The 22,057-nt window shown below is 41.6% G+C and overlaps 1 protein-coding gene across 3 annotated transcripts in view; it reads left to right on the top strand.

Annotated features, from left to right (window-relative positions):
• SYK (spleen associated tyrosine kinase) overlaps positions 1-22,057 on the top strand; it is an 87,864-nt gene that overhangs the window by 10,380 nt on the left and 55,427 nt on the right. The window contains exon 2 of one of the 3 annotated variants that reach the window (XM_075931891.2): positions 21,931-21,999. The exons of the other annotated variants lie outside the window; for them this stretch is intronic. The gene's annotated coding sequence lies outside the window, so the exon portion shown is untranslated. The remainder of the gene's footprint in view (positions 1-21,930; positions 22,000-22,057) is intronic. 3 annotated transcript variants of the gene reach the window in all.

The raw sequence follows: 22,057 nt of genomic DNA on the forward strand, positions 1-22,057 counted from the left end.
TCTGCTAATACATTTCACAGTTCACCTTTCTCTGCTGTAATGGCTTCTTTTGGTTTCTGTGTTTAGCATCCAAATTATGTTGTTTTCTTTTCATTTTTTGTGTGTTAGTGCTTGTGTTTACTTGTATCCTTTTCAGTTGCTGCTTTTTTTTTTCTTTTCTTTGTCATCGTATTTTCCATTTTTGATGAATTGTGCCTAAACATAAAGCATACAAAATAGCAGAGGAACAACTTACGGTAATCTTACACCAATGTCTGACCAGGAATGAAATGGGTGCAAACAGGACAACTACACATCATTGACCAGTTGCTGCAGAGGAGGGGAGGAAAGGAAGTGCAAAGAGACTATACAACAGCCAAAGCATCCAGAATTAAATCTAGTCAGCCAGATTTCTTCCTGAATGGTCTTAGGGAGCTCAGTAGAGCACTTACCACACCCTTGAGAATGATGCAAAATATTCCCCTTTCTTAAATGTGGACAGTTCTGCAGGACAGTGTGGAGCAATGATGGAGACGTGGTCCTCACTCGTTTCAAGCAATCAGTGGGCACTGGGGTATGAGAAGAGACTCTGCTTTCCCATGGAATTCTGGCTAGCCCTTTAGTAAGAGGTAGAAAAGCTCCTTCCATTGTTTCTTATCATACAGGCTTTGTCAGTGTTGTCAACTTGATAATAGGATAGGAATTAATAAACATCATTACTTTTCTATATTCGTGTACACACAACATCAGATGGAGTCAGTGGGAATTCATTGTGTGCAACCAGAGGCAAATCCTGCTCCTTTTCAACCCCATTTACTCAAGTTATGCATTGAGTCTAGACTCAAACATATCAGACATCTCAGTGGTGTTGGCATATTTGGTATGCTTGTTTAATTATCAGTACACAGGAAAATCTCATTCATGTGCAAATATTGAGGTTACAGGACAGCTGACCAGAAATGACTCAAATGCTTTCAATTTGGCATTAGCAAATCCCCATCAGGTCCTTAAATTTGGAAGCTGGCAGAGTGAGTAAGGAGTCATCCTTCTATCCAAATGATGCAATTTGTTTCACAGCTGAAATGCTTGCTGTCAGAGGGCAACTTTCTGCCAGAGGCATTGGCTGCATTGATGGCAGCATACACTTTCTCTGGGCAAGAAAAAAGGGGATAGTTTAATAACCAGAAAACATGGGATTTAAAAAAATAAATAAAATATTACTTCTGCTTAAGCTAAATATTAAAGGAAATAGTAGGGCCCTATTCTCATCCCACTGAAATAAAATATAATCAAGGAAATACTCTCATTATGCGAGGCACAAATACCTTACTTTACTTAAAGGATCTAATTAGGATAACTAGATTTTCAAACCAACACATGTCGGCGGGTTGTGGGAGATGAGAAAGTGCACCAGGCTTGGTCTTGTTGGGAAGATGAAGCTTCAAGTGGGAAGGTTTTGGGACCAAAGGAAGGGAAAGGAGGCAGGTTCTGCTCTTCTCTCTCCCTTCCTCAGGCTCAGCACAGAAGCACCTAGATTGGAACTGAAGCAACAGCTTTATACATGTCAAAACCAGTTCCATTTTTTGTAACACAAACTGGGATGTCAGGAGAACTCTCTCAAAAAAGGGATATCCTTGTTTAGTTTTTCTCTAAGTATTATATCTTGATTATATCTTATTTCAGTATTTACTCTCCCTATTCTGGGGAGAGGTGGCTCCAGTGTTACCAACTCTTTAGCCGCTATATTTTTAAAATCCTTATCTCCTGGAATTATCTGATTACATGAGACTCACAGACATCACTTCAAATTAAAAAAAATGGTTGTAGCCCATGTGCTTTCAGAGAAAAGCTTGACTGTGTGAACCGAAAAGACCCAAAGGCCAAAAGGAAATAAAAAGAATCAATTTCATTTAAACATTTTAGACCTGTTCATTTTTTATTGAAATATATGAAAGGCCAAGAAAAGAGCTGTCCATGATGTATACATGAACTCAGCGAAAATAGCACCACTGGTTCAGCTGGATGGCGACTTTTTACATCGGGCCAGAAATTGTAGGAGTTACAAAAGCCAGACAAAACAGTATTTTCTGTAAGCTGAGTAAATATACTGGGACAGGTGCTAAACACAAAGACATTCCCGAATTCTGGTTACCTTAAACCCATTCCTGCTCACAATGTCAATGGCAAAGCTCCCACTGACTACAGGAAAGGGGAACTTTTGGGGTGCAAGATGTGACTAAATGTTCAAAAACCTCCTCTATATGAGTCAGCATACAGTATGCCCTGTTCTCAGACCAAAACATTAAACAGCTCTGTTAGAATACGGATTTGTATTTTTTAACTGATTTTTAAAAAATGGCTTATAAAATGACCCCAAGAAATCCTGGCATTCAAAGTTAAGGGTAAATGTAACTGAAACTCAACTACTTTAAAGTATGAAAATGTGCAAGAAAGCATTCCTCAAACAAGATTATTTATATCAAAATTCTGAGAGTAAGTAGTAAGACAGTGACATAAATGGAATATGCTGTAAAAGGTATTATTAGACCTTCTGAATGTAACAATCAGAGAAGTAATGGACAGAATACTGCTCAATAAAAAGGAGTTGAGAAAGGAGTATCTTAGAATTTGAAGTAAATCAATTGCACAGTCAAACAGTAATTAGAATTTATGATCAAAGTTAGGTGAAACTGGAGTCAGAAACAAATGCATAGTACTTAAAATGATCAAAGGGGACGGACGTGGTCAGGAGATACAGATCTTATTCTTGACCCAGCATATCTACCACCTAAAGAAGGCAGCTTTATTTTTACCAAGAATGAGGAAACCAGGCTAGAAAAGTAGGAGGGAAGGTTGCAGTTATAGGCTTTGACATGGTTGGAGAGGCATCGGGTGAAGTCTGTAGGACTTATGCCTTAAGCTTTCATACATAGTACTGGCAACCCTCAGGGAAACCTCAGTATGCGACAGGAAAGGTGCTGGTGATCACATGGAAGTCAGTCTTTCCCTGGAATCAGTACTGAACTATGTTCCAGCATGTTGTTAAGGAGCATTGTAAGGAAGTACCATCTGTTTTGAGCTATAAAGTCAAAATGTGGACCACCTATTATCATTAAGGAGCCCATAGGATTTTGTGTAATAAAGAGCCATGCAAACTGGAAAGACTAATTTTTCTAAGTTTCAATTACTCTCCTAAACTGCATATTATTAAACAGTTACTATATTCCTCAACTTCTGGATAATTTTCTCTTTTTCTTACCTATGGGTGTCTTGTGAATAAAAACCTCACTTGCTTTTATTCTAGGCAGTGAAAACCAAAAGTAATCCTGAATCAAATTTAGCAATGTAATTTAAATGCCTAGGCACAGGAAAGTTACTAGCAATCATGATATGTCATGTGTCAAAAATATGAAGATGAGATTACTGATATTTGAAATAATCATATTTGTTAAAAATGTAAGTTTCTACTTTTAAACTGAAGAAAAAAATAAGTATGGATTTATGCATATCTATACCCTTAATTTACAACAGCATCAAAGACAGTATTAAAGAATTCTGTGGACTATATGTTAATCTCAATCCACACACAACCCACAAATACAGATATCTAATAACATCTGAATACCTAGAGCTCTCATACTGTGTTATAAAAAATATATTACAGGTGTTCCCTTGCGTGTTAATCTTACACTTTTTCTGCCCATGGATCAATTTGTGGCCTGTAAAGCATTAACCAAGGTGTGCTGATGTAACATCCGTGATGTATATATAATATACTGTATATTTCCCCTTGATCCAGATCCAGCTGATGGTGTCTGCTGATATAACTTTATTGATTTCAACAGAGCTTTTAATTACATTTGCTGAGTCTCTGGCTCCTTTTATTAAATAGCAACGTTCTATCAATTCTTGGTTTTAATAATCTGTCTCACGAATTCACTGCAGAATAGAAGCTGATGCAGAGCAGATAACTCTCACAGCTGGACCAGCTAGTCTTGAAACTGTCACCAAGTATATATTTTTCTTTAGAAGTATGCTTAACTCCTTTTAGTTTTAATGGGTGTTGTAGACGGAGAAACTATACACCCAGTTATTGGACCAAGATTAGCTAATTTTGCTCATGATAATATTAAATAGGCCAAAATCCTACATACTCTAAATGATAAAAGTACAAAGGAATTCCTCAATCATTATCTAATTCATTTGGAAGACCAATAGAGAAGGCAGTCGTGCATCAAATGTTTTAGGAAAATTGAACATTAATGCTGCTTAATTCTCTTCAGTATGTAATCAGATAATTACAGAAGTTAAAGGTGTAAGAGATCTATAGGATAATGATTTACAGTACTAAGATAGGCTTGTTCCTGTCAGCATCATTGTTTTGTCCAGTCTAGTTTTATATGTGCCAAATAATAAGGGTTGCCACTTCTTTCTTGCAAGATCAATGCAGCATGCTTCATCTTGTTGGTACAAAGTTGTTTTTTTTAATTATATTCAGCCTATTTCACTCTATTACTCCTAGCTGTATCCTTGTACATTACACTCACTTCCTCTACATCCTTGGTTTTATCACTATTAAAATATTTGCAGATATTTCCATATTGATGTTCATATTATTTGTTTCAAGGCAGCATCAGGTGCTGAACATGTGCTGGATACTATATAAAATCTCATAAAACAATGGTTCCTAAGAATAGGCGGTAACAGTTGGACATTATGGATGCGGAGGAAACACAGACATAGCACTTTTGTAACTGCTTTCAAATTGGTACAGGGCATCCCCGCTATAAGTTGCCCTAATATACATCCATTCTGCACTAAAGTTGTTGACACTTGTAGGAATTGATGCTTTATAAGTCCTCTCATACCCCACTCTTAAGTCATGCAAAAAAAAACCCAAAAACAAAACAACCCCAATTTGAACAAACGGAAGTCAGCTGTGGGAAAATTTTTCCCCGCTTTAAGTTGTTTCTCTAAGTCCAATTTTTTTTTACTTATAGCAATGACGGCCTGAATTATCTATAACTATAATTAATGTGCTACTAAACTCGAGTATAATTTGTATTTTGTTTTTCTGCTTTTTGGGTGTGTGGATAGGTGGAAAGGCCTAGTTCCCAGATGTTATGCTCTTTATTATACAGCAAGGGTATGCAACACTGACCGCCTCGTTGGCAACTTTTTCAGCCACCTGTGGTAGCACCTAATTTGCTTATATTTTTATATGTCTTCTATTTTCTTATATATCTAACTTCCTTGATCATTGACACAGGGCAAGGTGTAACTTTGCTGTCCCTCTTTGAACTCAGACCTTTGGCAACAGGCTTTCCTCCTTTAACTTCTCATCCTCAGATCCACTCTCTCTTGGATCTCTGGGCTGCAGCCTCCCATTTCCCAAGTGTATGTACATTTGCCTCTGTATCTCTGCATGGAGTTCTGGTCTGGTGTATCTTCGTGTTTATTCTTCTCCGGCCTTTTCCTCACCCCTCTCCTGGCCTGTTCTGGCATTGCCTAATAGTCCCTATGCCATATTAGTCTGGATGGAATCTTGGTGGGGTTTCAAGCAATTATCTCAAAAGAAGCATTTTTTTCCTACAGTGGTTTAGGAGGAGGGGTGAGACTTGTGCCATAATCAGCTTCTCTTCGTCGCTACTGGATTATTGAGTCCCAGAACCAAAGACAAGACCATTATACAGGAAACCACTATACAAGGAACAACTCTATAGAAAAGTTGTCTTGGTCTTTGCATGTGTGTTTGTGTACTAGCGCATTTCTGTGTGCCATTGTATCAAAAGTTTAAGCATTGTCACTTGACCTGACTACTTCTAACAATACTTGAAGATGAATTCAGGCAAGCCTAAGGAAACTCTTACAGAACACTGTCAAAGTTACTCTATCACCATGCACACTCAAGTTTTAATTTGTGATTCTCTGCTATGGTTATGAATAAATTGATTATAAATATTGAAGAGGTCTGTAAGTATTCTTGCTCTTATTTCTGCTATGAATGAGAAATCTTCAGCTTTTGTTTAATAGAGCTTCTTTATTTAATCATCTAAAAAAATTAAAAACTAACATTTTGTCCCTGAGGCCAGTCTTAATATTCTGTCTTCCGGCAGTCACAGGGCAGCTGTGCAGAGAGTGTGCAGCTGTTTCTTAGTTAAACTATGTGGCTTTTGGGTGTCCACTAGTTGCAGTGAGAAACAGAAAGAACTGTGAGATTGTTACGTTGATGGACAGATAAACATCTAAATGCGGAAAAGCAGTGCCCTTGGGGACATTATAAGAGTAACCAATCAAACTTCAATAGGGTTTTTTTACATAAACTGTTGTATGAAACTCCCTGTTTCAAATATTATCTGCTTTAAATGTATACATTTACTGATATATAAAGCCTAATCAGAATCCTTCCAAGCTAGCCAGGGTACAGTAGGTTAAGGATATTGGATCCACACAGGATCAATTTATTCAGGGAACATATTGGCATGCTGGAGAGAAGTGACTGTGGAGCTACCAGAGAGGAGAAGAGGAAGAGGCTCATGTGAATGAGATCCTTCTCTCTTGTAGACTCACCTCCTAACCTGTGAGTGGCCTGCCTTCCTCATTCTGTGACCCTGAAATTCTAGGGAGTTTCTACAGATCTGAGTTATCATAGAATGGGGGAACAGAATATTGCATCTTGGCTTCAAGGATAAGACATGATTTCTACCTGGGAAGAGGCTTTCGCCTGCCCCAGTCTCCTATTGAGGAAAACTGGACTTTTATAGTATTAATATTCCTCATTCTTTCCTGGCTGTACTTCCTGGTGGAGCTGTCACTGAGGAGATCTAGAGCCAGACCCTCACCTGATGTAAATTGGCATAACTCTAGGAAAGTCACTGGAGCTATATGAATATTCAGTAGCTGAGTATCTGGCCTATAAACCTGCAACCAATTCATAATTCTCCCCTGCCTCACTGGTGCCCCTTACAGAGGTTGATATACAGGGCTAAACTTGAACTCAAAGCCCCATTCCTCCCTGGATGTCCTGTGAGGAACTCCTTAAAAGGAATTCTGGAAGATATTCCTGTAATTTACACAAGCCCCACCTCTGATACCCCAGGGATGGTTTAGCGTGTGCTCCTATCTATGCTCAGCATCTGTGCTAATTGATGGAAATGGCAGGGGAGCTGCCTCTTGGAGAGGCCAATGCCACAGATGAGCTTAGCTCTACACAGTGTCGGTTCCTTCCAACAATGCTATGACTGGGTCTTTCACCACTACATAAAGCTGTGGGGAAGGCTTCGTGCAACCTACACTGAATACGTACGATTAGACTGTGGCTGGCCCAATGCAGGTGTGCAAGATGAAAAGAGAGTGCAAGAGGAAAGACAAATTATAGAATATTCAGTGCATCCTTCAACACCATTCTGCCGAGCTCAGCTCCCATATGATATTCATGACTCTGTGTTGAGGATGGGGCTGCTATAGACTCTTTTATAATGTGCATGATAAAATGCTATATAAGTGCGTGGTAATATTATTCCATAATCAGTGCCCTTTAGAAGTACATCATGAACCTCTCTAGTTTGGCACCCTCAAGATCTGACCGGTCCTAAACCAGAGAATTTGCTGAACCACATGAGGTCTATATTGCCTAGCAGCGTTACAAACATTTCCACTGCTTATTGGGCTTTTAGAAGTCATTTAGGGGTAAATTAGAGTAAGTAATAGCACCGAACACTAGAGCCAGGACTAGTGGCGATAAACAAACTTTATGGGACTGCGGGAAACTTGGCCACACCCATGATAAGTGAATATCCATCTTACTAAAATCATGCTGGAACATGGATGTTACCAGACCAGAGAGTGCTGGACTAGTAGAATATAGCTGCATAGTCTAAGAACTTGTCTTCTCCAGAAGATATGAAGCCTTTTTGATAGCTCTTGTTGAGTTGTTCTCCTTCCAGTGCAACAAGAATGTTTCCTTTCTCACCTCTTTTGAAAGATGATTCTTGATGGAATGATATAGGTTTAAAAAAGAACTTAAAATATTCCCTCCATCCCTGCAAAAAAGCAAGGTAGCAAAATCTTGTCCTTAAGTTGTAGGACTAGCAGTAGGGATGAGTCCTTGTTCTGAACTTAGTTTCCTTTCAGTTCACACGTCTTTGTCACTCATTTGAATTCCACCAGCTAAGGGAGGGTTTTTTGTTTGGTTAGGTTGGTTTTTTTTTGCTTTATCTTGGGCTTTAACTGCACTGTGAAAGTGACCTGGCAAATCTACCATTCTTTTACCGTTTTACTTTTAAAATGCAAATATTACTAAATTGTATTAAACAAATATACTTCATTTTCTAAAAAGAAACCAATTCAGTGACTAATTTAGAGTGGCAGCTGTACTTTTATTGCACAGCCAGTCATTTCCTTTGCCAACAACAGTTCTCACAGCATAAATAGCATCTTCCGTGAAAGAAGATCTCTCTTTTACAAGATACTAAAATCAGGCAGATGAACTCTGACTAAATCCTTTGGGAAGCTACCCGAGATAAACTTGCATGGAGATGTTTCATAAATTCAGACTTCTGACTCCCATCATATAGCTAGAAGTCTTAGAAACTAAGAATTGTCAGTTACTGAAATAATGCAACACTAATAGATTTGTTTATTAATCCTGTCTGTTGTTGGAGATTTCTGATGGTTACCAAGAAAATACTTTGGTTTTTTTTTTTAATTTAATTTTAAAACAAATAGTAACAAATAACAAATGCAAAATAAATAAAACAAACTGCACTTAACTTTTATGAAAGTTAATTCTGCATGAAGGTATGTATCTATGGCAATTCTATGAGGGTATGTCTACACTAGCCCCCTAGGTCAAACTAAGGAGGCTAATGTAGGTATTCGAAGTTGCAAATTAAGCCCGGGATTTAAATATCCTGCGCTTGATTTGCATCTTCCCGGCCGGTCACCATTTTTGAAATTTACAAGTCCGGACTAACTGCCCGCGTCTACACATGGCAGGGACCCGGTATTTCGAATTAAAGCCCTAAATCGAACTACCTGTTGTTCCTCCTGAAAAGAGTTAACAGTTAACTCGAACTAAGGACTTAGTTCGAGTTAACATTTGACTGCCGCATGTAGCTGCGGGCAGTTAGTTCGGACTAGGGGGATTTAAAAATGGGGCCCGGATGGGAAGATGCAAATAAAGCCCGGGATAGTTAAATCCCAGGCTTGATTTGCAACTTCGAATGCCTACATTAGGTTTCAAACTAGGGGCTAGGGTAGACGTACCCTGAGAGAATAAATTGCAGCAGATATTTGCTGTGTTCTGGATGTGTTTTAGTAGCCAGGTGGCACTCATACATGCTTACTGTCTCCCAGCAGTGACACTGTAAAAATTTGGGATTACATGTTTTGTTTAGTTTTCGCTGAACCTACACTAGAGAATTGGTTTAAGTAGGTTCACACTTGAAGTTCACTTGGAGTTTTCAGGTCCATATGAAAACTCAGGAATTCCAAATGAACCTCAAGCAACTTCTAGTGAAACTTGTCAGTTTAGTAAGACAGTATATTTGGGGGCTCATTGGCCCCAGAGTTAAGTAAAGAGTGTTTCACTAATAGCAGCAGAACAAAAGGACCATTTTGAGTGTTCCTGCTGAGGGAAATGGGCACAATGTCTGCTCTATTCTTAGAGATATTTCTTATGCCAATAGGTAGCATGAGGTGGATAGCGTTTGTTGGATGAAAGCGTCCAGGGAGATTGAGAGTGTGTCCTGGGTCTGTTGAAATGTTAAATGATATTCCACAAACCTTAGTGAATGTTAAAGTCGTGTGAAATCCAAACCATGTATGTTTCAGTGGTTTGATTTTTCAAAGAGTTGTATATATTCCTAGTAACAGTAAACATGTTCATTCATTTGTTGAAACTGTTATTAAAGCTACAAAGTAGGCTGAGGGAAATCAGAGAGACTGATACTAGTAAATTTCAGTACAATGCCCCATTCTAAAAATGGAGCAGATGAGCAGAATCATGGAATAAGGAACTCAAATGCCTACATCTGTATGCCAACTGTAATGCTGTTGAGTCACTTACTGAATTTCACCGCTGTTGCAACACTGAATTTGAAAAGCTGATTTTTTTTTCTTCAGGATCAAGAGGTTTGGTTTGAAGTTACTGTAACTTGAACAGAATAAGGTAGAATCAGATATAGGTCTTTAAACAGAGTTAGACCATAATAGCTCCTATGGATTTCATGTACTTCACTAAGACTTCTTCCCTCTTCAGTCTTTTATACAAATGTTACAGTGGAAGAACACTCTAAAAAGAATCCAAAGGAAAGTGGGTGTCTCTCTCACATACTCAGACTCTCACCACGACAAACCAATGGCCAGATCCTTGATTAGTTTACATTTTTACATGTGACTTCAATGGAACTATGTTAGTTTACACCAGCTGAGTTTCTGGCCCCATTGGCTAGATCCCCCAAATGCAACTTATGCTTAATATTGCAATATCTAACAGTTGTTCCCCTCCTGTCTATTGGAATCTTTGGCCCTGAAGTTAGGAACCTAATAATGTAATTCACAAAAGTCAGTACATTGCACAGAGAGCTAGCAGGAAATGCTGAGGAGAGGGATGTGATCTGAGGCCTGTCTCTCCAAAAGGGTTAGGCACTTACCTTCACTTGTAATTCACTTTCAGATCTCCACTTGGGTCTGAACACTCTGCTAGAGTTAGAAGCATAAGCCAGGTCAACCCTTTCTTGCAAAAATGGAGAAAGTAGTGAGCTCCATCTTTTACCCTATAACCCACTGTTAATAGAAGTCATATGGAAAATGGTGATAGAAATGTAGCGGTGTTAGTCTGGTGTAGCTGAAACAAAAAACAGGACTATGTAGCACTTTAAAGACTAACAAGATGGTTTATTAAGTGATGAGCTTTCGTGGGCCAGACCCACTTCCTCAGATCAAATAGTGGAAGAAAATTGTCACAACCATATATACCAAAGGATACAATTAAAAAAATGAACACATATGAAAAGGACAAATCAAATTTCAGAACAGAAACGGGATTGGGGGGTTGGGGAAGGTAAATGTCTGTGAGCCAATGATATTAGAGGTGATAATCGGGGAAGCTAATTATCACCTCTAATATCATTGGCTCACAGACATTTCCCCCCGCCCCCATCCCCTTTCTGTTCTGAAATTTGATTTGTCCTTTTCATATGTGTTCATTTGTTTAATTGTAGCCTTTGGTATATATGGTTGTGACAATTTTCTTCCACTATTTGATCTGAGGAAGTGGGTCTGGCCCACTAAAGCTCATCACTTAATAAACCATCTTGTTAGTCTTTAAAGTGCTACATAGTCCTATATGGAAAATGGGAGAGGCATATTCAAACTGCAACTCTACCTCATTCAGGGCAATGTTTTGAATCTGGGTTTTGACCTCCCACATCACTATACTGTCAGGCATTCTCGAGTAGGTCTCTCTGTCTCTCCTATTGAAGCTGTTCCAGTTTGTATAAAATACTTAAATAATCCTTGGAACAGGGACTGGAACCTGACTTCCACCTCCTATGGGAGTGCCTAACCATTCAGCTACAGAGGGTCATCCTCTATAGAGGGTCATGACTTCTTTGTTTCGGTCTTCAACGAGAAGTCTGGAGGTGTGCCTAACGTAGTGAATACAAGCAGAGAGAGGGTAAGTTTAGAAGATAGGATACACAAAGAACAAGTTAAAAATCACTTAGGAAAGTTAGATGTCAGCAAGTCACCAGGTCCTGATGAAATGCATCCCAGGATACTCAAGGAGCTGATAGAGGAGGTATCTGAGCCTTTAGCTATGATCTTTGAAAAATCATGGCAGACAGGGGAGATTCCAGAAGACTGGAAAAGGGCAAATATTGTGCCCATCTATAAAAAGGGGAATAATAACAACCCAGGAAACTACAGACCGGTCAGTTTAACGTCTGTCCCAGGGAAGATAATGGAGCAGGTAATTAAGGAAATCCTATGCAAACACTTGGAAGGTAATAAAGTGATAGGGAATAGCCAGCATGGGTTTGTGAAGAACAAGTCATGCCAAACTAATCTGATAGCTTTCTTTGATAGGATAACGAGCCTTGTGGATAAGGGAGAAGCGGTGGATGTCATATACCTAGACTTTAGTAAGGCATTTGATGCAGTCTCGCATGATATTCTTATTGATAAACTAGGCAAATATAACTTAGATAGGGCCACGATAAGGTGGGTGCATAATTGGCTGGATAACCGTAGTCAGAGAGTTGTTGTTAACGGTTCTTAATCCTGCTAGAAAGGGATAACAAGTGGAGTTCCTCAATGTCTGTTTTGGGACCCGTACTGTTCAATATCTTCATCAACGATGTAGATATTGGGATAGAGAGTACGCTTATTAAGTTTGCAGATGATACCAAACTGGGTGGGGTTGTGACTTCTTTGGAGGATAGGGACATAATTCAAAATGACCTTAGCAAGTTAGAGAAATGGTCAGAGCTAAACAGGATGAGGTTTAATAAAGACAAATGCAAAGTGCTCCACTTAGGAAGGAACAATCAGTTCCATACATACAAGATGGGAAGCGACTGTGTAGGAAGGAGCATGGCGGAAAGGGATCTAGGGGTCATAGTGGACCACAAGTTGAATATGAGTCAACAGTGTGATGCTGTTGCAAAAAAAGCAAATATGATTCTAGGTTGTATCAACAGGTGTGTTGTAAGCAAAACTCGTGAAGTCATTCTGCCGCTCTACTCTGCGCTAGTTAGGCCTCAGCTGGAGTACTGTGTCCAGTTCTGGGCGCCACATTTCAAGAAAGATGTGGAGAAATTGGAAAGGGTACAGAGAAGAGCGACAAGAATGATTAAAGGTTTAGAGCACATGACCTATGAAGCCAGGCTTCATGAACTGGGCTTGTTTAGTTTGGAAAAAAGAAGATTAAGGGGGGACATGATAGCGGTTTTCAAATATCTAAAAGGATGTCACAAGGAGGAAGGAGAAAATTTGTTCCTCTTGGTTTCTGAGGACAGGACAAGGAGTAATGGGCTTAAAGTGCAGCAGGGGAGGTTTAGATTGGACATTAGGAAAAAATTCCTAACTGTCAGGTTGGTCAAATATTGGAATAAATTGCCAAGGGAGGTGGTGGAATCTCCCTCTCTGGAGATATTTAAGAACAGGTTTGATAGACATCTGTCAGGGATGGTGTAGACAGAGCTTGGTCCTGCCTTGAGGGTGGGGGACTGGACTCGATAACCTCTTGAGGTCCCTTCCAGTCCTATTATTCTATGATTCTATGATTCTATGATCCTCACTCTTTGTCTGGCTCAGTGACTATTCACATATGTCTTATAACTTGAAGATCCCACTGGGGCTCAGGAACTGAGCAGCTTGGCAGCATCAGGACTTAAGAGGCTTTGCACATGCCTACTGTCAGAAAGTCAATGTATTTTATAGATGGAAATTGCCTATTGTGTTTAGGTGCCTATAAGGTCCAATGAGGGTTAAGGATCTACATTTTGGACTTCATCTGAAGTGGCAGCTCGATGCCTAAATCCCTTTGTTGTTTAGCCTCTTGTGTTTAGTTAGCAATGAAGTTCTGATCTAAACACAAAAACTCCATCTTCATTCTCACAAAGCTCTGCAAATAGGAAATAATCTTCATATGGTAATTTATGTCATCAGTTCATATGCTAGATTAGCATTCTAAGTCAATTGGAAACATACATTAAGGTTGCTTGGCATTATGTCAGCTTCTTGTAGGGCATTGAGCTGAAGAAACCCCAAGCTTCTGAACACCAGGAAATGCACAGTTGAGATTACCCATGAAAACCAAACTATGCCTTCTTTCAGCAATACCCTCTACCCCCAATTAATACACACACCTTAATGCTGTTAACTGCACAGCTGCAGAAAGAAAGAAAACTCTTCACCTTTTACAACTGATTTGCTCTGAGGGCTTATATACACTTAAAACGCTACACTCACACAGCTGCACTACTGAGAAGGTTCAGTGTACAGGCACCTATTGACAGGAAGGATTCTCCCATTAGTGTAGGTAATCTACCTCCCTGGGAGACAGTAAGTAGCTCAATAGAAGAATTCTTCTGTTGACCTAGTGTTGTGTACCCAGGGACTTGAGATATGATTCTCCTCATTTTTACACTCCAGCCGACATAGTTAGATCAACCTAATTTTCTAGTGTAGACCAGATTGTTGTGTAAAGCCTCTGCCCTAGCTATTATCCTGTAAATTGGAGCTACTTAATCTACACAAATTTTCTGGAAATGCATTAAACTGTCAGGACCTGACACATGATTTAGAGCAGTGTTTCTGAAACTGTTCAGCGAAACCACTTTGAGAAATCCATTAACTGGTGGCCTGGGTTTGTTTATTTACTGGCACCATGGCCACAGAGCCTCACGGCTCCCATTGGCTTCATTTTGCTCTTTGCAGCCAAGCAGAGCAGCGGGAAGCGGTTGCTTGGCCCACGCCGCTTCCCGCGGCTCCCCTTGGCTGCAAAGAGCAAACAAACCGGGATGGCCAGTTAATGTGTTTCTCAAAGTGGTTTCGCAGAACACTTTCAGAAACACTGATTTAGAGAATGACAAAACCTGCTGCTGATTGCACTGCCATGAACACTGTTTGGGGAGGGAGTCAGTTTACTAGGTCATTGTATTACTGATGATTTTGTAGAAGATAAAGATGGGAATTGTTCTCAGTCAGCTGCTGTGCTTTGGAAGGTATCTTTGTTACTGTTAAGCTTTGAAGCTTTGTAATTGTTTCTTTGTAACTTTCAGCTGCCTTGTTTTTTAAGTTTACAACTTATTGTAAACTCCCTGATTGTTGAACTTTGTGACTTCGTAATCTTTGTAACTTTCAGCCACTTTACTTTTTAAATTCTGTAACTTACTCTAAAATGCATTCCACCTTGTGATACAACAGTGTGTGTGAATGGAGACTGGAGTGTGTTTGGGGTGAGAAAAACAGCAAGGCTAAACTTGGAGTCAGGTGATAACTAATTAAAGCAATTGCAGAGACACCGCTGCTGTAAGCAAACAAAGGACCTCGATCGAGGGAGGACTGGGCATGCTCCTCGATGATGAATGTGGAGGAGGGACTCTGTGTGCATGACAGCAGCCGCCCAGTTCCAGTAAAAAGGAGAGAGTACATGGCAGAAGCCCTCTTTATGATCAGCTCAAAATCCAAGGCTGCAGGCAGACACTCTTGGCATACACATTTATGCAGGCAAAGGGTTGCAGGGAGAGAGAGAAAGCAAGCCAAGGCATAGTGAATGCCTGAGGACATAAATTAAAGAATGAGTGTGTGTGATAGCTCATTCCCCTTGAGTTTAACCCTATAGTGATATTCAATAACATCTTAATCCCCCTTAGTTTAACCCAATAGTGGATTGTTAATTTCTCACTTAATAAATCCATATGCGTGTAACTTGGGATGGTCTCCAGTGAAATTTGGGATAACGAAGACCTGACCAACATGAGTCCATCTAACACTATTTAAAGAACCAAACATTTTTGAAAAAGGTTTGCAGCTACCATCCCTCTACTTCCTTTGAGGAATGGCTCAATATACCCATAATTTCACTATCCTTTGGCAATCTGACTCGGGATGTGCCAGATACTGCTATGCACACTTACACCAGCTAGTTCTCCAGAAAGAATACACAAGTGTACAATTTAAGAACCACTCCACATCCTTTTACAGTTCCCTTATTCTTACAGGATGCCATCTCAACTTACACTTTCGTTTAATCATCATTAAAGCATTTAGAAATCTCTCATATATATTCCACCTCCCTGCTGACAGTTTCCTTTGCAATAAAAACCCAGTGTCCTGCTACTAATGTAACTTACAACATACTGCATAGAAATGATGCATACTGCATTCTAACACACACCAACTTTTTCTCTTTTTTTACACACAAGAAGCTAGAAAACACAGATCTCCCTATGTCACAGTCACAATTCTGGCAACATTTCAAAGTAAGCCAGAGATCTCGCAAACAGACCTCTTCAGATCAGAGCTAATAACTCCTTCAACTGTTTAATACAGTTGACCACACTTGCTTTATCTGAAGTGCAGGCAGATAATAAATGCTTACACTGCTGTCATCTCATAGCTTGATACTGACAACACCCTTTGTAATAAAACCTCTGTGGCCTGGTAGTTCTGCAATGAAGTGCTGCATATTGGATTCTGAATGTACACATATCGCTCTTCCCTTTGTTCACACACACTGAGGGGGACATATCCTATACCACCTCATTTCATAACCACAGCTTTATGACACTCTGCAAAGAAATCCTCCATTGTCCTCATAGCAAAATCATGCCCTTTACAAGCAGACTCCACTACTACCTCTTTTATTTAGTGTTGGTACAATTAACACACTGACTGCACTTGCAGTAGAGTGTATATCCAAATAATTCACTTTGGCTACTGCCATTTCCAGGTGAACAGAAAGAAGGTGCCACAGGCAACGTTTTAACGTTCTTTTTGTTATTTAATGGCCTTACATGGGCTCCTGAATAGATGGGCTATAAAAGGAAGTGCAGAGTTAGCACATTTCAGCAACTGTGTGCAAAGGGGGAAGTGGTGGGGCATTGCTGAAAGGGGGTACAGCTAAAGTTGCAGTGGGACCCTTAACTGTTCATCGCCTCATGTACCAGAGTTTGAGTTTGCTCAACTCTGTGTTCTGCAAGGGGCTGCCAACTCACCCATGTGTGTTAATGTAGGGCTTTTCCTCATTGAATTTCCTAGTTTTTTAACAGGACAAGTTATGTTAGGAGTTAGCTGTCATTTGGGTGGTTGTATACAGTATGTCCTTCAAGGAGCATACTAAGCCAGCCAACCTCCCCCTTTTTAAGATACAGCAGCCATTCTCTTAATATGGTCTACAGAATATTAATAGGAAATCAGACTTGGCCGAGGTCTGTACATGCCAATGGGGACCATCAGTTAGCCTCATTAAAACTGAACCTCTAGGGAGAAATAACAAGCAAGCAGTCCGATCAGTGACCCTTCCTCTGAATGGAGTGAACTTCAGGAGACTCCACTATCCCTAAAAGAATACTCCCAATGGGCCCAAATTGAAGCATTAACACTTGTCACATAGAGCCTTGCAAGCCGACCTTCACCCAACTGGACTTGAATACAAGTATAGGGTTAAAAAGCAAATCAGGGCAGAAAACAATCTGACTTTCTCTGAATCCGGTCAGGTGGATTCTGATCACCTCCTCCCACCTATAAGGTTGGTGCAGTGGTGGCTGCATGCCCTGCTGCTGCTGGCTGCTGTTACCTTGCTCCACTGTGTGGGCTGCAAAGTGAGTCTTTTGCTTCTCATCACAGACAGCACAGCGAGACAGCGGTGGCCAGGAGAGGGAAGTCCCAACCCAGCCATGCCCCCAAGGATGAGGCAGCAGCCATACTGATAGGGTTTGCAGGAAGTGTTGAGTCTAGGATAGGTCTGAGAAAAGCTTAACGTTCTAGGGGTGGGTTGAAGGTCAAGTCTGGGTCAGGTTTAAAAATCAGACCCAAACAGCCCTCTAGCCTACAGTAACCATCAGTAATAACTCTAGTCCAACAATGTATTTTGGTTCATATCTATTTAAGTTATAGCACTAATTTAATAATTGCCTCATGTGCCGCATCACAGTTAACTGAAGCAGCAGATTATGTATCATATTAGTACATCAGAGCTACAATTTATCAGCCAATAAAAAAAATGTTTTCAATGAGGCACTGAGTATCAGACTTTTCAGTCTGTAATAATTTGTCAGCCTTTACATAAAAGTGAATTTGTACAAAATCAATGGCAGTTACAACACATACTTCATAATTGTGTCTAGATGCTATGTTGAGGAAGGGTTTAGGAACATGGTCTGGTATGTTTTCCTGTGTAATACAGAGGACAGCGTTCTGAAATGTAAGAGTGCAGATTATGTCCTGTGGTATCTTTTCCTTCTCAATTGTTTTACCATTTTACAAATGTATATATTAATCTTATAATGATGTGTGTTCCACATATGTTTTATCTTTTAAGAATTATATACTTAAACAGCTAATAGAATTATATGTAATTTAATTGCCCGCAATGGTAAGTGAAATTCTTTGCAGTTTGTTTCACTTACCATTTTGCTTCATTTGATTATATTGACATGTTGACACCATGATTTGATTATGACACCATGTTTCACAAAGGATTTTTTGAAAATATTGAACTTTTGTTTGAATTATAAAGCTGATAAAGTTGAGCCTCCGTTTCCTTCTCATGAACAGCCAGGATACCAGCCCTTATAGTCAGTTACTTTCTGCCTTCTTCACAAAAGAAAAAACAAGGAAAGGAAGCATCTATTCCCTTCTTAATTCATTTTTTTATATCCACTTGTATATAGTGATATTATCTGTTCATTGCAAAATACTAAGCATCATTTTCTGTGCTTCTTGTTTCTTTGAATCAAATAGAAAATGCTATAGACCCAATAGAAATGCTATGTGTATAATTATATAATATAAATTTATAGGAGACTAATTAAACTGGAAGTTTATTTTGTTGAAAGACCCAGGACTGAACATGAGTCGTCCCAGGACCCAGTAAATCCTCTGGCCTGATCTACACACACACATACACTTGTGCTGAACTTCATGCAGGTGAATCATTCCATGGATTTCAATAGGACTATTCCTGGTCATTTTTGCATGACTGAGGCATAAGAGTAGCTTCCACTTACTCTATCAGGAATGGCTCTTCTGCCCCGATCTAGAAAAGCACTTACACAGATACTTCTTTTAATCATGGAATTAATCTCATTTACTTTGGTATTCCTCACAAGATTTATCCGGTGTTGCATGGGTCCTTTTGGGGACTCAAGGTGGAAGATGCAGTAGGCAGGACATGGAGTGGAGAGTGCAGGACTCAGGGCAGAGAGAGGGCAACTCAGGGCAGGAGATGTGCAGAATTCAGGGCAGGGAGGGTTCAGGCCAGGGGGCTGGGAGATCAGCAGAAGTGGCTTACCCAGACCATCCATGGTGGTGAGGGTGGCACTGCTCCAGTGGCAGCTCCTCCCAGGTGGAAGGGGGGAGGCAGGGTTGCATTGCTTTCATGGCTCCTCCTGGAGAGAGGTGGGGGTGCAGTGGCTGCACTGCTCAGCCCCCCCCCCTTCGCTGGCATCTCCTAGTAGGGGGGCTACCCAGGCCCCCTGGCCAGTCAACCTACCTAGCCCTCCACCTCCAGCAGGTCATTCTGCCCTCCCCCTGGCAGCTTTTCATAGGAAGTAGCAGGGCCAGAGCTGGGCTGCCCATCTCCAGACCCCTGTTGTGCAGTCTGCCCGCACCCCCTGGTAGTTCCTCGCAGGAGGGGGCAGGGGCAGGTCTGGTCTGCCCAGCCTCCCCCTAGCCTTTCCTTAGGGGTGGAGAGCTTGGGGCTGGGCTGCAGTTTCCAGCCATCCTCCCCCCAGTATTACCTCAGGGGAGCAGGGATCAGGCTATGGTATCTGTCCCCCCCCCCCCGGCATCTCCTTGTCGTGAGGAGAGCCAGAGCTGGGCCATGGTTCCCGGTCCCCGTGGCATCTCCTTATGGGAATGGTCCCCCCGGTGGCCGATGATGCTCTCCCTCTTCCCTGGCCAGTGCTGCGCCCAAGTGCCAGAGCAGAGAGGCCACTTACCCGTGGCCAGCAACAAGGACAGCCCTAGCCCTACCTGGCCACTCTGTTCCTGGTGTGGCCACTCTGCAGCGTAGATGCCCACTGCACTTGTTGTTCTGAGGGGTGACTCTGCAGTATGACAGATAGTCTCTCTTATCAGACTCCTCCCTTTCCAGGCACGTCCCATTTTCCAGGCACAACTAAACCCTTACCTTGCTTTAAGTTAGGATAAGAGCAATCTGCATACCAAATTTGGTGGTCCTAGCTCTTACTATTTAGGAGCTGTTCTTGAATCAAACCGAGAGAGACACACACATTTCTAAAATATATAGTAAAATTTGCTTAAGGTTGAGTATGTGCATGCAGTGACTGAAGAGTTTAGCCATAGTTTAAGTATATAGTGGCATTTCATTTAATTTGTATTGGAATGAGAGGAAAAATGTGACTACTTGTACCTGAAACTAAAACGTTGATGATAAAAGTGATATAATGACCAGTTTAAATGCTTTATTGGAAAACTTCATTACATATAAATAAGGTAAATTATGGTCTATAGAACATAAATGGTTGAATATATTAATGTTAGCATTTTAAAATGTATCTTATGGTATATGAGCATCTAATTTACATTTTGGAGCGTAAGTGTAAATCAGGGCTACTCAACACGCGGCCCGTGGGCCACATTAGGCCCGCAGCCCATTTGTTTGCAGTCCACAGTGTGATTTGGGTTTATGCAGAGATCAACACATGGCCCACGGGTGGGTGCCAAAATGAAAAAGTAGTCAATATAATGGTCTTCTGTTGATATGTGTTTTAGTAGTAAAATTCCTGGACTGTCCTTGCTCATTAAATGTGCTGTCATATGGGTGGAAGTCAGGTAAATATTGCATTATATTAATATCAACAGAACTGACTTAAATAGGACCTGCATGTTGTGTACAGGCAGTCCCCGACTTACGTGGATCCGACTTACGTCGGATCCGCAGTTACAAACGGGGCTCGCCCCGGAGGACACGGACTGCGGGACCTCGCGGTCCTGCCGCCCGTGTACTCCGGGGCTTTCTCCGCGTCTCCCTGGTCTGCAGACCAGGAAGACTCGGAGAAAAGCCGCGGAGCCCCCCTGCAGCTTTGCAAACCTCGGGGAAGCCGGCAGCAGGACAACCCAGACGCCCGCGGCTGTCCCGCTGCTGGTGTCCTCAGAGGCTTTGCTCCCCGTCTCCCCGTTCTGCTGGTCTCCAGCAGACCGGGGAGATGGGGAGCAAAGCCACAGAGGACCCAGGCGGCGGGACCGTGGTGCGTCTCGGTCCACCGCCCGCGTCTTCCTGGTCTGCTGGGGTGGGGGGTCGCAGCTAGTACGCCCCCCCTCAGCAGACTAGGCTTTTCTCTGGACGCCTGTGGCAGAGCATCTGGGGTGCTGCCGGTTGGTCCCGCAGCGCCGCTCTGGGCGCTATTGGACCAACCCGGCAGCACCCCAGCTGCTCTGCCCCAGGCGTCCTGATTCAGCCACTGCTGGTCAGTTTCAGCAGCAGCTGAATCAGGACACCTGGGGCAGAGCAGCTGGGGTGCTGCTGGGTTGGTCCAGTAGCGCCGAGAAGCGGCGCTACTGGAGCAACCCAGCAGCACCCCAGCTGCTCTGCCCCAGGCGTCCCCAAGTCAGCTGCTGCTGAAACTGACCAGCGCTGACTACAGGTCTGCCCCGGGCTTCCTGGAATCAGCTGCTGATCAGTTTCAGCAGCAGCTGACTTGGGGAAGCTTGGGGTTCTTAAGTTGATTCTGTATGTAAGTCGGAACTGGCGGTCACTTTCAGCAGCAGCTGAATCTGGACGCCAGTTCCGACTTACATACAGATTCAACTTAAGAACAAACCTACAGTCCCTATCTTGTACGTAACCCGGGGACTGCCTGTAGTCTTGCCTTAATCTTTGTATCCATGCCTGTCAGTGTAAAAGAAGCTATTTGCATATATATGCAACCACACCTCAGTTGTGGCCATCAGCATTTACTGTGAGTATCACTGTGGCCTCCAGGGCTTCCAAAGTTGAGTACGAGTAATTCCTCACTTCTGTTCTAGGACTAATGGTCCCAGTTCAGCAAAATATACACCCAGATGCTTAAGTCCTTCCCTCTTCATCAAAGTACTTCAGCACATGCTCTGGTCTTTTTAACGGGATGGAAGCACATGCCTGATGTTAATTAACTACTTCAGTGCTTTCTGAAAGTGGATGGGCTGCTGAAGAAAGGCCTTGATAAATGAGCTGCTGTATTCTGGAACTGTTGTAGACCCTTGTATCAATTTCAGGTGAAGCCCAATTAGGAACACACGACAACAGCCTATCCTGGGCCAACTGGAGAGATGCACACCTGACCAGTAAGTTATTTATCAGAAAGAAGCATCTGGATCCTCTGGGGGTTAAGTAATATACAGC

This window comes from Pelodiscus sinensis, chromosome 6 (assembly GCF_052426305.1).
Source record: "Pelodiscus sinensis isolate ZL-2025 chromosome 6, ASM5242630v1, whole genome shotgun sequence".
Lineage (NCBI taxonomy): Eukaryota > Metazoa > Chordata > Testudines > Trionychidae > Pelodiscus > Pelodiscus sinensis.